Below are 12,065 nucleotides of genomic sequence, written 5' to 3'. Positions count from 1 at the left end.
CTCTCCTTTCACCAACCTTACACTGGTTCTGATGATGTCCTAATTGGTGATGGCTCGGGACTTCCCATCTCTCACACTGGTTCCACGTTATTCCCTTCTCACTCTAAACCTCTCAATTTAACTAATGTGTTGTGTGTTCCCAATATACACAAGAATCTTATTTCGGTGTATCGTCTCTGCAACTCTAATCAAGTCTCGGTTGCTTTCTTTCCTGCGTCTTTTCAGGTGAGGGATCTTCGCACGGGAGTCCTGTTGCTCCAAGGCAAGACTAAGGACGAATTTTATGAGTGGCCGGTCTCAGAATCTCATATTGCTGCATTATATGCGTCTCCGAGTCCCAGAACAACGCTTCCTGTATGGCATGCTCGTCTTGGTCACCATCCTCGTCTACTTTAAAAATTGTTATTTCCAACTTTTCTTTACCTTTATCTTCTTCGGTTGATTCCGTTTCATGTTCGGATTGTCTTCTCAATAAAACGAATAAATTGCCCTTTGCTTCCTCCTCCATTGTTTCCACCAAACCACTTCAGTATCTTTTCTCTGATGTCTGGACATCTCCTATTATATCCATAGATGACTTCAAATACTATGTGATTTTTGTTGACCATTTTACTCGGTACACATGGTTTTATCCACTTAAAAATAAATCCGATGTTCACTATGTTTTTGTCTCTTTCAAAGCTCTCGTTGAAAACCATTTCTCTACAAAATTTCAAACACTATTTTCTGATAATGGTGGGGAGTATATCGCTTTAAGAGGATTCCTGTTGTCTCATGGAATTTCCCATCTCACTACACCGCCACATACTCCAGAACATAATGGGATCTCCGAACGCAAACATAGACACATTGTGGAAACAGGTTTAACGTTGTTGTCTCATGCCTCCATGCCCAAGAAGTATTGGTCGTATGCCTTCTCCTCCGCCGTTTATCTCATTAATCTCCTTCCAACACCAGTATTAGCAAATGAGTCGCCTTATTAGAAGCTTTTTCATGTTCAACCAAATTATACGAAGCTTCGGACCTTTGGTTGTGCTTGCTTTCCCTGGTTACGTCCATATGCCGATAATAAGCTTGAATCTCGGTCCAAAAGGTGTGTGTTCCTTGGCTATTCTCAGACTCAAAGTGCATGTTATTGCCTCGACAACATCACTGGTCGGATATATACGTCGCGTCATGTTCAGTTTCTTGAATCAGAATTTCCCTTTGCCACTCCACTACCGTCAATTGTCTCCATTGATACCTCTCCGGTCTCGTCGCCACTCATACAATCGTTTCACCCCCGTGTGGTCCTTCACCCTCCCACGTCACCATCTCCGTCCGATCATCAACCGCCCTCTCCTCCTCCGGTTCCGGCGACTTCACCTCCAGTATGTTCCTCTTCCTCTTTATCTCCATCTGCGACTTCTTCTCCTTCTTCCTCTGAGCCCACTTCTCCTACACTAAATGGATCTTCATCCCCGATCCAGCATACATCACCGCAAATATCGAACCACTTAAATTCCACCTCTGACCAAGCCCAAAACACATCCTCGGCCCAAACACATACATCTCCACTATACACAACCTCGGCCCAAACACTTACATCTCCACAACACACAAACTCGGCCCAAACACATACATCTCCAAAAAACAATAGCCCAACTCCTTCCCCAATTAATCCTGACAACACATCATTGTCTTCTTCGGGCTCGACACAGCGTTCGCCGTCTCCATCATCCACTGCCTCTGTTACCTCGGCTTCACCGATACCACAACCGTCCTCTCCTCCTCCTCCGGTCAATCCGATACCCCCTCTATCTCCTCAAAATCATCATCCCATGTCCACACGTTCGAAGAAAGGGATAACCAAGCCAAACAAAAAATATTCTCTCCATGCTCGCGCTAGACCTGACCTTGATCCTGAACCACGGACTGCATTACAGGCTCTAAAAGATGAGCGATGGCGGCATTCTTCTACTGATGAGATCAATGCCCAGATTCAGAATCATACATGGGACTTAGTTCCTCCGCCAACTTCTCCGGTAACGATTGTTGGGTGTCGTTGGGTGTATACACAGAAGTACAACAGTGATGGCTCAGTTAGTCGGTATAAGGCGCGTCTTGTCGCTAAGGGGTACAATCAGAAACCCGGTCTTGATTATGCTGACACCTTTAGTCCTGTTGTAAAATCTACGACCATTCGAGTTGTTCTTGGTGTAGCGGTTGATTGCAATTGGCCCATTCGTCAACTTGATGTTAACAATTCTTTTCAACAAGGAACGTTGACCGACGAGGTATATATGACTCAACCCCCTGGCTTTATTGATAAGGATCGACCGAACCATGTATGTAAGCTCCGCAAGGCGATTTATGGTCTAAAACAAGCCCCCAGGGCGTGGTACCATGAATTACGAGGCTATCTTCTTCAAGTTGGTTTTGTTAATTCTGTGGTTGATACATCTCTTTTCATCGTACGTCAAGGTAGAGAAATTATCTACATGTTAGTGTATGTCGATGATATTATTGTCACAGGGAATAGTCCAGGACTGCTGCTTCAAACTCTCTTTGCTTTGGCCACAAGGTTATCTGTAAAGGAGCATGAAGACTTGTCTTATTTCCTTTGCATTGAAGTCACTAAGGTTGCTTCAGGCCTCCATCTTAACCAACGCAAGTATATCCTGGACTTATTGGACCGTACACACATGCTCCGATCGAAACGGTTGCAACACCGATGGCCACAAACCCAAAACTGTCTCTTTATTCAGGTATCTGCTTGTCTGATCCAACTGAGTACAGGAGTGTTGTTGGTAGTCTTCAGTATCTTGCGTTTACACGACCTGATATCTCCTTTGCTGTCAATCGACTATATCTCTTTATGCATTCTCCAACCACCGCACATTGGCAAGCGGTTAAACGTCTTCTCAAATACTTACGCGAGACGTCTACTCATTGGATCTTTCTCAAATGACATAATCCTCTTTCTCTTCATGTGTATTCTGATGCTGATTGGGCTGGTGACTGTGATGACTATGCCTCAACAAATGCTTATGTTGTGTACCTTGGTCACAATCCGGTTTCATGGTCGTCCAAGAAACAGCGGGGTGTAGCTCGATTTTCTACCGAGGCAGAATATAGGGCCGTCGCCAACACATCTTCGGAGGTTTGATGGATCTGTTCTCTTCTACAAGAACTGGGTGTTATACTACCTACGTCTCTGACAGTCTATTGTGACAATGTGGGTGCGACTTACTTGTGTGTGAATCCGGTGTTCCACTCCCGAATGAAACACATTGCCTTGGATTATCATTTTATCCGTGATCAAGTATAGTCTGGTGCCCTCCGAGTGGTTCATGTCTCAACTAAGGATCAATTGGCTGATGCCCTAACCAAACCACTCTCTCGTGCTGCGTTTACATCCTTGTCTGCCAAGATTGGAGTTACGCACAACCCCTCCATCTTGAGGGGCCGTATTAAGGATCAATCATATCAATGATTTGATCAATCACATATTCTCATTAATCTTATCAATCTTCTATTTATGTAAAGCATATAATGTAATCAATGTCTGTATAGAACCATAGAAGGCACCGTAGGTGTATATATACCTGTAACTCTCTACTGAATAATTTATCCTTCACATCAACATTCATAGAAATGTTTGAAATTTTTGGCGTTGAACACCAAATAGCATATTATCAAGGGTCGAAATGTAGCAAGATCATCCATGGTGATTGGTAAAAAAGGAAAAGTGGTTTCAATACAAGAATTAGAAGAAAAAAGTGAGCATTACAAATACCAAAACTAAAAGAGCCCAACCAGAAGTAACACAAGCATAGGAATATGATTTATTACATACACTAAACTCAGTAAAAAGGCAGGAAATAATGATCAAAAAAAAAAAATCTGGAACCTTTTAGGTTTGGGTTTAAACCATTTGACAACAATGAATCATGAAGCCCTGAAGAGAAGCTCGACAGCTTCGAAGAAGAGAGGTGCGATCAAAAACGGTACATCTCGTGGATCCTTTGCTGATAAGTAGATCACGTCATGGTTCCCATTCTTGCGCTTTGCTATGAAGAACATGTTGAATGTTGTAAGCAAATCAATAGTTGATTCGATGCTAGCGATGGTGATCCCGGGGAATTCTTTCTGGACTTTATTTGAGTCCAGTCATGTATGTGAAAAGACAAACCAAAACATATACTCTTTTAAAAATCGCAGATATATCCAAATAAAAGCCCAAACTATACAAACCTATCTCTCACAGAATTGGTTTTACAATTAAAATTTCAAGTAATACATAAAGGAAAGCAATTCACAGTGAAGTTTACCATAAAACAAAATTATTGAAAAATAACTGAAATCTATGTTTACAAACCTTTTATCATGTTTGAGTTTTAACGATCTATCATGACCTTGCTTGTTGACGCACATCTTCAAAAATATTCTGCATATGATGCACACTCGAAAGAGCAAATGTATAGATCTAAAGTTCCAAGCATTTTCAAGATGATATTATACATGCAACGTGACTTACACACCCTACAAAATGGATGTATTGAGCACCACCTCAAATAGTCTGGTGAACAACTTTAGTATGCTTCTTGGCATGAGCCCTTCAAAGTCTCCCAGCACACATTTTGTATGCAAACTAGCTTGGTGATCTTTACACGTATAGAACCACATCTTTGGATTCATCCTTTCCTCACAAATATCACACCAGTATTTGCCACTTGCATCTTCTCCATAGCATAATGAGAGAGGATGATCGTCTACTCTATGCTTTACCACTTGTAGTAACGTAGCACAATTGAAACATATGACAATTTCACAGCCACTTTCGATGCACGTAAGCACATAAAGTGCCCATTTGTTGCAACCATCACATTGTTTTGTTTCCGCTACTTCCGGAATGTAATATAGTGGATAATGGGGATGGCTTGGATGCAGAAAAGCCTCCAAAACTGAACCACACAGTACATCTAACTCCTTATCCCCACACTGGTACATGAAACCATTGGAAATTCTACGACAAGCTTCACACTGAAAGTAATCAGCGATGGTTGTAACTAATGTAAGTCGGTCATTGTGTAACACATGCCATTTCCTTCTAGGAGATTCAGCGCACTTTTGGTGAAGAATGAAATCATAATCGATACAACCATAGAAGGATTGAAGACAAACTGGACGGGTACAAGCGCTGCACCGCTTGTTTTTTTCCCAAAGAAGACCATTAACGTGGAATCTTAGGTAATGCTCTTTGTGGCTGAAATGTTGTATTGTGTTGTCATCTATTACCACATTTGGCTCTATATCTTCTCTCTCTTCAGGAACTCCTTTGAGTTCTTTCCCGTTCCACACGTCCGTTCTGGTAGCACATTTGGAATGAACGACATAGCCAAGATATCGCAAACAAGAATACCCGCCAAAAGTCCAGTCCACTTTCTTGCGACAAACTCCACAAACAGAATTGACAACACCAAGAACAGAAGTGCGAGAAACACAGTGGTCATGCCGATTGATGTTTATGAGGCTTGGAAGAGAAAGACACTCTTGATGTATCATGAAATCTCATTGAGGCTTCGATCTCCACTCAACCCGCAAGCATTACATGTAAAAGAATCAAGTCTTGGATGGAAGATGAGTTTGTGAGCATGAGCTTTCAAATCAAGAACAGATTGTAGCGGTGGGTTCAAAACACAATGCATATCGAAGCTGAAGTTACAAGCAGAACAATGATAAAAGAACCTATCTTTAATCTGTCTTCCGCTAAGACGACATTTTCCATCAGAATAGTTCGGTGGTTGACTTGTGTGGAACTTAAGAGGGTGTAAGTTGTGGTAAGTGTGGTTTAACTCTGACGGGTGTTTTGCCTTCGACAGATTCAATACGCAATCCAAATGGAAAGCCAAATCACATTCATGGCATTTGTAAGGAAACTCATAACCAATCTTACCACATTTAGCATCACAGTCGAACTCGGTCTGCTCCTTGAAAAGGGTGAGCTTTATTGGAGTAAGCTTGAAGTAAGCTTTGAGATCAAGCCAAACAAAGAGAAATGGAAATTGGAGATTATATTTAAAAGATATCTAAATATAATAAGAAGCTAAGAATAAGAAGTTTTCCATTTAGGATTAGGAAAATCTACTTAGGAAGTTCTATATAAGGAGATGCTAAGATGTAGCATAACTTATGAGTTGAGAGCTTTGAGAGATTAAGTTGGAGAGATTGTTAGAGAGTTTAAAGTTTTTGAGTTATTTTTCTTTGAGCTAATAAGAGAGTTATTCTTAAACATCTTTTGTTCTTAATCTTTCTTGCTAAAAACAATATTTGGTATTAGAGCCAGAAGAAACGATGGCAAAGAATGAAGATATTGAGGCTATCGAAAGTTTGAAGAAAGAAGGAGGTGGACCTTCGTCAATCAAGTGCCCTATGTTAACCTCTAGCAACTACACCGTTTGGGCTATGCGGATGAGGATTCTTCTTAGAGTAAATAAGGAGTGGGATGTCATAGAAACAGAAGATGATGATGCTGATCTCAATGACATGGCTATGGCTTTGTTGTTTCAATCGATTCCTGAATCTCTTATCCATCAATTTGGCGAGTTATATAATGCAAAGAAAGTCTGGGAAACTATTAAGACTAGACATGTCGGAGCAGATCGAGTCAAAGAAGCTAGGCTACAGACGTTAATGGCCGAATTCGACTGATTGAAGATGAAGGATACAGAGACCATTGATGACTTTGTTGGGAAGCTATTAGAGATCTCATCAAAGTCAGCTGCTCTAGGAGAAGACATTGAAGAATCCAAGCTTGTTAAGAAATTTCTTAAAAGTCTTCCTCGGAAAAAGTATATCCACATTGTGGCATCGCTTGAACAAGTGTCAGATCTCAACAAAACAAGTTTTGAAGACATTGTGGGACGTTTAAAAACATACGAAGAACGCATCACCGAAGAACAAGATACACAAGAAGATCAAAGCAAGTTGTTGTATTCAAATTCGAAGCCTCAAGTGCCACCAGAAAATCACGATTTTAATGGAGGATACCGAGGCATAGGTCGAGGAGGAAGGTTCAGAGGAAGAGGCCGTGGAAGGTTCAATGGAACAAGAGACCTGTCGTAAATCTCTTGTTTCCGATGTTACAAATTTGGCTACTATGCCTCGAAGTGTCCTAATCGCTTGCTCAAGTTGCAAGAAACACAAGAGAACAACAACAAAGATACGGAAGAAGCAGACGAGCTCATGATACACGAGGTAGTATTCTTAAACGAAGAAAAGGTGGTGCCAAGGAAATTTGAAACAAGTAATGACGAAGACAATAATTGGTATCTCGATAATGGGGCTAGCAATCACATGACTGGAAATCGCAGGTATTTCTCCTCTATTGACAATACTATCACCGGAAAAGTAAGACTTGGTGATGATTCTCGCATAGACATCAAAGGAAAGGGATCTATCGAGCTTGTTGATATGAACGGTGAAGCAAGAACAATGAATGAGGTATACTATATTCCTGGCTTGAAGAGTAATATTATAAGTCTGGGACAAGCCACTGAAGCAGGTTGTGATGTTAGAATGAAAGGATATCACTTAATAATGTATGATCGTAACGGAAGACTACTTGTCAAGGCCTCTAGATCAAGGAACCGTCTATACAAGGTGTGCATGAAGATAAATGACACATTATGCTTGAGTTTAACAACGATGAGTGATTCTAGTAGGTGGCACGCACGCCTAGGACACATAAATCATGAGACACTAAAGTCAATGGTGGAAAGGGAGCTTGTTGTTGGAACACCTCTTATAAAGTTTGAAAAAAAAAATATGCGGGTCTTGTCTCTTAGGCAAGCAAACGAGAAGAATGTTCCCTAAAGCCTCCTTGTATCGAGCAACAAAAGCACTTGAACTCGTTCATGGTGACTTATGTGGTCCCATCACACCAAGTACAATGGCTGGGAATAGATACATCTTTGTTCTCATAGACGATTACTTGAGGTACATGTGGACAATACTATTGAAAGAGAAGAGTGATGCATTTGAAAAATTCAAGAAATTCAAAGTTGTAGTAGAACAAGAATCAGGAGGGAGATTAACGACATTCAGGACGGACAGAAAAGGAGAATTTGTGTCGCATGAGTTTGATTCTTTCTGTGCTCTCTCAGGAATTAAGCGACATCTCACAGCTCCGTATACACCACAACAGAATGTTGTTATTGAAAGAAGAAACAGGACATTATTGGAGATGACCAGGAGCATTATGAAGCACATGAGCGTTCCAAATAGACTGTGGGGAGAGGCAATCAGACACTCGACATACTTGCTAAATAGGGTAGCTACAAGAGCAGTCAAGGAAAGAACTCCATATGAGGCTTTACGAGCCAAGAAACCGAATGTCAACCATCTACGTATCTTTGGCTGCATTGCATACGCAAGAGTGGAGACACCACACCTAACAAATCTAGATGATAGATTACGTAGATTGGTACACCTAGGAACAGAGCTGGGAACGAAAGCCTATCGACTATTTGATCCTCAAACAAATAAAGTAGTGGTGAGTCGTGATGTGGTCTTCGATGAATCAAGAGGATGGAACTAGAATCAAGGTAGTCAAGAATAAAGTAAAGCTGGAAGTTTCACCATTCAGCTTGGCGAATTTGGAAATCATCGATTGAAAGGATTTGATCTGAATGCTACTGGTGTCGCTCACATAACCAACAGTGAAAATTCTGAAACTGCAGAGTCCGAGACTGAAACAGAGAACAATGATGTTGCAGAACAAGAACTTGAAGAATCGGATTCAGAAGTGAGTAGTGATGATGAAGTGAAAAGTGAGGAAGTAGAGGATTGTGGAGAACGAGGACAGTATGTGTTGAGAAGATCTAGGAGAGTGATCACGAAGCGTAAATATCTCAATGATTATGTATTGCTTGCTGAAGAAGAAGGAGAAAGGTTACTAATGGGTTTGAACAAAGAGCCTAGAGACTTTAATGAGGCAAAAGATTTAAAAAATTGGCTGCAAGCGTGTGAAGACAAGATACAATCAATCATGAAGAATCGGACTTGGGATCTTGTTGAACTTCCACATGGAGAAAAGCCTATTGGATTGAAGTGGGTTTTCAAGCTGAAAAGAAATTCGGATGGCACAATAAATAAGTATAAGGCGAGACTGGTCGCAAAGGGTTATGTGCAGAGGTATGGAATCGATTTTGAGGATGTGTTTGCCCTGTTGCACGAATTGAGACAATTCGTCTCCTCATTAGTCTTGTTGCATCTAGAGGATGGGAAATACATCATCTCGCTGTCAAAACGGCGTTTCTTAATGGAGAGCTAAAGGAGACGGTGTATGTCTCACAACCAGAAGGTTTTATAGTAGAAGGGAGCGAAGACAAAGTTTACAAACTCCAAAAAGCATTATATGGCTTGCGACAAGCTCCAAGAGCATGGAATGAAAAGCTCAATCAAGTTCTTTAGGAATTGCAGTTCAGAAAATGTTCAAAAGAACCATCTGTTTATCAAAGAAGGATGAATCATGAAGTTCTTCTTGTTGCAGTTTATGTTGATGATATATTTGTTTCAGGAACAAGTTTAAAGGTCATAGAGAACTTCAAGAAGGAGATAGCGTCAAAATTCGAAATCAGTGATCTGGGGAAATTGACTTACTATCTATGGATTGAAGTGTGTCAAACGCAGGAAGGAATAACTCTGAATTAAGAACGATATGCCTTAAAGATCTTGGAGGAAGCTGGAATGAAAAATTGTAACTCGACACATACACCAATGGAGGAAGGCACAAAACTGTCAAAGGCGACAAATGAATCGGATATTGATGGGACGAGTTATAGGAGAATCATAGGATCACTTCGTTACCTGTTGCACACACGTCCTGACTTATCATATTGTGTTGGTGTGTTAAGTCGTTATATGCAGTCTCCCAAACAGTCACACAGAGCGGTTATGAAACAATGCCTAAGGTACCTGAAAGGAACTACTACACTTGGTTTGGTCTTCAAGAAGTCAGACTCAATGAGCATGAAGCTTGTTGGTTATAGTAACAGTAGTCACAATGTAGACCCTGATGATGGTATAAGTACAATAGGACATGTGTTTTATCTCAATGGGAGCTTGATCGCTTGGTGCTCGCAGAAACAGGACACAGTGGCATTATCTTCGTGTGAAGCAGATTTCATGGCTGCAACGGAGGCTGCGAGGCAGGCGATTTGGCTCCAAGAACTTCTAAGTGAAATCACCGAGCTACCATGTAAGAAGGTGCTAGTCCGGATAGACAACCAATCTGCTATTGCTCTTAATAAGAACCCGGTATTTCACGGACGGAGCAAACATATACACACAAGGTACCATTTTGTTCGAGAGTGTGTTGAGAAAGGGCAAGTCGAATTAGAGCATGTTCCCGGGGAAGAACAAAAGGCGGATATATTAACTAAGGCTCTAGGAAGAACTAAGTTCAAGGAGATGAGAGATCTCATTGGTGTGAAAGATTTGAGTGAGCAAGACTTCAAGCTTAGAAGGGAGAATGTTGGAGTAAGCTTGAAGTAAGCTTGGAGATCAAGCCAAGCAAAGAGAAATGGAAATTGGAGATTATATTTAGGAGAAATCTAAATATAATAAAAAGCTAAGAATAAGAAGTTTTCCATTTAGGATTAGGAAAATATACTTAGGAAGTTCTATATAAGGAGATGCTAAGATGTAGCATAACTTATGAGTTGAGAGCTTTGAGAGATTAAGTTGGAGATATTGTTAAAGAACTTAAAGTTTTTGAGTTATTTTTCTTTGAGCTAATAAGAGAGTTATTCTTAAACATCTTTTGTTCTTAATCTTTCTTGCTAAAAACAATAAGCTTGTGGTGATGCGTCTGGGAAACGTCAATGACTTCAGGTGGTGGGTACTTGGCACAGAATAGATCAACGTTACATCAAAGTCACAGATCTCAGAATGATAGTGTAAATTCGTGATTGTCTTCTGACATAAATCACAGAAATTGTCGGGTTTACTTTGAAGCTGAAGAGTGTGAACAGAGTGAGATGGGTAGTCAATATATTCAGGGGACTCGCCACATTTCCTATGAACAAAGAAATCACAGCTTTTGCAGTAGTACCCATCACTGGTAGATTCCAAGCGTCCACAACAATCACCTTCCCGCAGATCATTCCAAGGCATCATAAGGTGCTCGTGGATCAACGGTAGTGACAGTCCCTCAGATTCTATGGTCGTATAGTACATACAAGAAGAAAGACGGAAAAGTTGAATCTGAGATCTTAAAGCTATTCTTTTGTTATATAGAACTTTGTAGTCAACCCATAACAATTATATCCTTTAATAATTAATAACTAAGTAATTGGACATAGCTAGATTGACTAAAACTATCAGGAGGAAAACAATTTTAAAAGGCACTAGCCGTTGATAAAAACAAAGAGACTAGGGCCCATAATAATAGTACATGGAAAAAAGTTTCATTTTTACTAAACCAGTGCTGTATGAATTCTAAACTGCCTTCTTTATCTTACGTGTTTGTTAGTCTTGTGTAGTCTGTTAGCTATGATATGTACTGTACATGTTAGTTGTCTACAGTCTACTCTACGTTTTCCTTAAATAAATATGTGAATAAACCACCTATTAGAACTTAGAAGAAACAAGAACTTTGTTTAAAACATATTAATCACCTATTTCTAACCGTTTATGCATTATATAATTTGTTTAAAAATCATTTTACAGGCACATCAAATAAAAAGTTACTTATAAGCTATAACAGCGTACGTACATATAATTATTGAGGAGTCCACAGAATACTAACAAAATAGATTGGTCGAACTGTATGTTGTGGTGGAACCAAAACCTTAGTTAAATCAGGAGAAATATCACAAGAAAGGAATCAAAATCATCACACATCCACACCAAATATAATTAGATAAACAAGAAATGAATAAAAGTTGCATCATCATTAGAGGCTTGTTTGTCGAAGATAGTTCATGTTATTCTTATCAAAGATCAGATGCCTAATTAGCGGCGGCAATGACAATTTAACTCGGTGCTCTCTTGTTTGCTGTAGATGTAGAGATAAGTAT

At 40.1% G+C, this 12,065-nt stretch overlaps 1 pseudogene; it reads right to left on the bottom strand.

Moving 5' to 3' along the window:
- Positions 1-4,418: 4,418 nt before the first annotated feature.
- LOC109128379 (uncharacterized) lies at positions 4,419-11,223 on the bottom strand (annotated as a pseudogene).
- Positions 11,224-12,065: the final 842 nt, after the last annotated feature.

Source organism: Camelina sativa, chromosome 13 (assembly GCF_030686135.1).
Source record: "Camelina sativa cultivar CO46 ecotype springtype chromosome 13, ASM3068613v1".
Lineage (NCBI taxonomy): Eukaryota > Viridiplantae > Streptophyta > Magnoliopsida > Brassicales > Brassicaceae > Camelina > Camelina sativa.
The sequence above is the reverse complement of the archived record's forward strand: the minus strand, read 5'-3'. Positions and strand labels throughout refer to the sequence as shown.